We start from the raw sequence: 6,137 nt of genomic DNA on the forward strand, positions 1-6,137 counted from the left end.
AGCTGTTCAACATCTTGATTTTCTTCAGTTATGCCAATCGGAGGGATATTTTGACCCTTAATAGTGTCCCATATGCTCCTTAAATTATTTTTAGTCTTGGCATCTTCTTTCTTGCCATTCTGATTGTGTGTTCTTGGCTTTCCTGTCCTTTAGATAGGGCATTTGATCCTTTTCTTTATTCACTTTGTTTATTCCTTTGTTTATTCCATTTAATATACTTCCCATCTCAGATAATGTTTTCTTCATTTTGGACTGGTTCCCTTTTAAAATTTCCATTTCCATTTTTATGGGTTTTTTTCTCTTTTTTGGAGTTTTCTACACTTCCCAAAAGGTCATTGAGCATCTTTATAGCCAGTATTTTGAACTCTGCATCTGTTAGATTACTTGACTCCATTATATCTGTATCTCTGTTCTCTTCTCTCATATGGTTTCTGCTCTTTGTCTTCCCATTTTGGCTGCCTTTCCAAGTCTGTTTTATGCACTAAGCAATGCTCCTAAGTCTGCCGGTCTTATTAGTGTGGATTTGTGAAGTAGGTATCCAGCAGCACAGTCCTGAGAGGAATTAAGCTGCAGGCCAAACTTAATCCAAGCCTCTACCCCTCCGGGGCCACCTGTTAAAATTCAGCAAGCAATCCACAGATGCTGTGCTTATAGTTGCCTCAAAAGGCCACACCAGAAACCAAGGCCAGCTGCCTCCAGTGTGAGTCTAGGCGCTGCTCAGCAAGGAGCACCTGACTTGCCGAGGATATACCTGGATGTGGCTTGGGTGGGGCCATGAGTTGGGGGAGGCGGGGTTTCAGGGAATCCTCTGGGTGGAGTGACCTCTTATCTAGTTCTATGACATGGCGGCTATGGTGGCGCTGTCTCTGTGCACTGGGAGTGGGGTGGGCTCAACAGGGAACAATGGATATTGCCAGCACTTCTGTACAGAGCGAATTTCATCTCGGCCCTCTCTCCCACAATGTCTTCCTGTAAGTCCCTGGTGCCCCCTGCACACAGCCAAATCAGCACTGGTGCACAGAGCGAGCAGGTCTGTCACCTCGAAAATTCACTTGCGGATGCGGCCCCTTTAAGAGGCATCTGCCACTGCCGCAGCCTCCTCACTCAGCCGCTCGAGACTGGGCAGCCCCCGCATCCTCTCCCCATCCTACCTTCTGCTATTGCAGGATGCTTTCTTGGATTTCTCCCTAGTTGTATGGCTTGTTCATCTAGATTTTTCCTTGCTGCTGCTCCTTGTTTCTGTCACAACTTTGATTTGGTTGCCAGAGGGATGAACAGAGCCTCTGTCATCTACGCCATTTATTTTCCTCTCCCGAGGAAGGTAAAGATTTTTACACAGTATTCCAATAGTGGCAGAATTAGAACTACAGTTTGCCCTTCTACAGCTAGTCTTCTATAAGCCTCATGGGAAAATAAACTTTCTGGTAGAATTGAGAAGAGATGGTGTGAGAGAGACAAAAGAAAGAAACATTTAATTAACTCTGCTTGGTGTCAGGCACTTTCCTATGTCTTTTAATATATTTTACAGCATTCTATCTTCCCTACCAATTTATATGATAAGTTTTATTATTCTCTTTTTATAAATGAGGAAACCATGACTCAGACAGCTAGTAGCAGTGGCCCTGGAATAAGAAAAACATTTAGGTCTTTTCACTCTAATGACCTTGCTCTTGGCACTGTTACAACCCAGTTTAAACCTTAATTTCATTATAGTTTTATTAAAAGGTTGCACTCAGGGCTCCCATTATGAGTAAGAAAATAGATGTTTTAGCCAAATCTTTCAAAAATTATTTTTGCTTTTTCCATTTGATTTAATGTTTTTTCTTTCTTTCTAGAATCAGTCTCTCTCTCTCTCTCTCTCTCTCTCTCGTTTGTGTGTGTGTGTGTGTGTGTGTGTGTGTGCGCGCGTGCGCGCACGCACATGTGTCTTTCTCCCTCCCTGCTGCCTTCAAATCCCTTTAGTTAAAATTTAAGCAGAAGGCAAATGACTCAGCAAGCTGGCTGTTAATTATGATGGTTTATTTATTCTTCAAGAAAAAATTATCTTAGCAGCACATCTAGAAAGAGAGAATAAAAATTTTAAGACTTTTGTAGGAAAAGCATCTTAGATATACACAGCCTATATAGTATTTTTTTTTTCTTCAACCAGCAGGAAAAGAGGCCCATGCTTACAGCAAACTTTAAATAAACCTCTACATACCATTTATGTTCACATGAGCAAGCTATTTTTATTTCCTGTGTTTAATGCCTATAGGAAATCAGGCCTAGGATCAACTTTGCCAAATGTGATTTCTTGCCTCTAATTCTTGGTCCGCACAAATATAGCTTGTCTCTTTTTAGACATAGAAACAAAAGATTCAAAACAAATTGTTTTCATTTTGAGCCATATGACCTGGATTTGGATGATGTATTGGTCAGAACAAGCCAGATTAAGCTGTAATAATAAATATACTCATGTTCATAATGGCTTAACCTAACAAAAGTTTATTTTTTTTATTCACTAGTTGTCCAATATATATTAACAAGGATGTTCTTAATCATAATCACTAATAGATTCTATTGATGGAGACTCTGATAGGGGCTTTCATGATTGCCAGCGTCGAGAGAGAGCAGGAATCAGCCAAGCACAGGAACGTAAATACTTCCAGTGAAAGAGACATATGTCACTCCTGCTCATATTTAATTGTGCAAACCAAGTTACCTGACCTCTTTTACTTTACAGAATTGGAAAGTAGAGCTGGAGATTTTATGAGCAGTTCTAACAACTAGACCAGACGGCCTCTCTGATGGTCAGATAGGGTCTTTGCTTCTCCTGGACCAATGATGAAATAAGGTCCTAGCTAATTCAGTTTCCTCTTGGGTTGATAAAGTTCTTCCTTTGGAAAAATAACAATATTTTTTCTATTATTTAGCTTAAAAGATAATATGTATAAGGAATATATATGTTTCAGTGTTTTGAATAAGGTAATATAGAATTTTATTCTTTAAAATGATATATACCTGGAAGTAATACCCTTAAAAATGGTGAAGGTTCTTTTTCAGTTTATTATTGTTTCTATTGTTACCTATAAAGGAGCTCACATTGCTTGTATTCTCTCTTTATCTGGAAAATGTCAGGAGATAATAGCTTTTTAAAAAAACTTTAATCTGTAATATTACTGAGCTCTAGGCAGTTTCATATTATTTCATATTAGAGACTTAAAATTTATCTTACCATAGTCGACTGACGCTTCGAAGAAGTGAAATTTATTTTAAGAAACTGCATAAATACGTTTAAATTTTAGCAAAACACAGGTCCTCTTTTGATTTCCTAAAAAATGTTTATCATATTTTCTACCAAATACAGTTGAAATAACTTGACTGAGAAAGATGGACACACTGATATGGAAGCAGTTTCTAGAGCACTGCTGTCCAAGAGAATTTTCTGTGATGCCAGCAAATATTTTACAACTGCATTATTTAATATGGTAGCCACTAGTCACATGTGGCTATTTAGCACTTGACATACGGTTAATGTGACTGGGGAACTGCATTTTAAATTTTGTTTAATAAGTTTAAATTTAAATCTAAATACAAATAATTATGTATTGAATAACATAGTTCTAGAAATGGGGCTTTCAACAAATGTTTATTATTGTTAAATTTAAAAATAAAACTAAAATTTATCCTTAACTTGAAATAAAGGAAGCTCACGTGTGCATTCCTGGTCTGTCTGCTAGAAACTTGTGACTGCCACAGGGATATTTCCTAATTCTGATATATGAGCTTCTTGGAATTCTAGCAACCTGCAGAATTACTTCTTTGGGAGTGGACTCTGAATTAGGCCATGCTAGGTGGCAATGTTGGATTGTAGGATGGGTGGAGGGGAAGTCAGCAATTATTCTAGAGCATAACTATTTTGTCAATCAGTGTGGTGGCCCTGACATCCTTTACTGGGAATGTCTGTGGTCTCAGGTAGTTAGCCTGGGGTGGCCAGGGAGAAAGCCCTGCCAGCTTATGCAGAAAAAGATGTGAGATTGACAAACATATACAATCATCCTATTACTTCTTCTACTATTATCATCTCCCATCACTGATGGGGATCAAAGTTGATAGTTTTACCTCCTCCCAACCCCAATTTAGTAAACCTTCTTTATCATTCTGTATAGTGACAATTGCTATTTCCTCATACTTTTCTAAAGTATTAAACATAAATTTACCCTTCCCACAAATATACACACAAAAGTCAATCACTTACCCTATAAATCACCCCTACCTAATATTGATATTTGGAAGTGGGCACTGACCACCTCTATCATAGGACAAAGCTGTTGAGAATGTCTCTTCTCTTCTGATTTGTCCAGGATCTCCAATCCTTTATATGTGCCATACACCGTGCTAAACTCCAAAGGTACAGAGATGTCCCTCTTTTAGGGAGCTCCCACCAATAGTGAGAAAGAGACACATAAACGGTTAATTCATGATAAAACATAGTATGAGGTGCTTGGGAACACCGGATAAGGAGTTACACAATGGGAATATTCACAGTGAGATTAATATTCCCCCTATTTACTTGGGATTCATAGAAAAAAATATTTCCAAAAATGTTTATGGCAGAGATTGGCTCAATACTCACATGGTCTCATAGGCTGCATTCATCAGACTCACTTTTATTTAGGTTGAGGCCATGTGACAAGGTTCTGCTCGATGTATCTGGTCAAATAAACATCCTCCTATAAAACCTCCTATTTTATGCTTCATGTTCTTTCTTTTCTTGCAGGAACCAGGGAGGCGAAAAGCAGAGGATCACTATAAGATGAATGGAGCTGGATCCTTGAAACACTGCTTGGAGGTAACACAGGAAAGACTCATGAATCCAATTGCACTGTTATATAAGAAAAAACCTTTTACTGTATTAAGCTCTATAATTTAGGGGATGTTATAACTGGCAGCATCGATTACCTTTACTAATTTGTTGTCCAATTGGCTTCAACTTAGATATCAGATATAATCACAGAATTTTAGGGCTTAGAAAGCTCTCAGTCTATTTAATCTTTTCATTACAGAAGAAGAAATGAAGTGAGTTGCCTAAGTTCACACAGCCAGTTTATGGAAGTGTCAGGACTAGAATTCAGTCTCCCAAGTCTCAGGCAAAGGCTAACTTCGCCAGGCCAAACTTCTCTCTATTAGTCTATACATATTTTAAACAACTCTTGTATGACTGCCAGTGAAATGAAAACATACAGATTGAATTTTGTAGAAAATGAAAATTATCATTATGATGAAGGGAACATTGACATTTAGCCCAAAGTGATTTTTTTTATATTGGCATATTTAGGTTGTTTGTAAAGTACTGAATTTAAAATGTGGTTGGATTGATTTATCAGAACAATTTTAGGTTTATCATCAGGACAGTGCCTTCTTATATTGTTTGATTTTGTTATGCTCTGCCTGGTATTTAATTTTATCTATTGTCAGAAGACAAGAGGTTAAAATTCTTTAGGTACAACATTGGGTTCATCAATTTTTGTGAAGAGTAGGCTGTACCCTTGCTAACTTCTAATGTCATCAGATCGAACTCTAAGCTTCTTAGTCCATGTACTAAATCCACGGCACCTATACTTTTTATGATAAAGTGGGACAAAAGAGCACAGGTGATTGAACTGCTCTGGCTGATGCTTTTGCTTACATAATCAATAGACATTCTCCTCTTCTGTCTTAAATACTGAATCATAATTCATTTGTGTGGCAACAAGCCTAGTCCAGGTTATGAGTGGTGATGAACGTAAATGAGACATGACAATCTTGGTCTCCTCTGCAATGATTTGTGTAGACATGGGAGTGGAACCAAATTCTGGCCAATGAAATGTAACTAAAACTCTGCTGGAGACTTATGGGAAATAGTTTACTCTCTGTTAAGAGGGAGGTACTGAGGAAAGGTCATTATTATCTTCCCCTTCCTTTCTACATCTGGATTTACTTGTGAGAGGACTGGACTCTGGAAGCTGCAGCAGCAGACCAAGGGTGGGAAGCAATTGAAGTAAGTTGGGGCATTTTTTTCATATCCCTTTGCAACGCTTTCCACAAATCACTGGAATTGAGAGATTAAGGATTAGGCCCCCCTAGTAGTTTCCAATAGGTTTACTGGGTTTCAGTCT

This window comes from Pteropus alecto, unplaced genomic scaffold (assembly GCF_000325575.1).
Source record: "Pteropus alecto unplaced genomic scaffold, ASM32557v1 scaffold45, whole genome shotgun sequence".
NCBI lineage: Eukaryota > Metazoa > Chordata > Mammalia > Chiroptera > Pteropodidae > Pteropus > Pteropus alecto.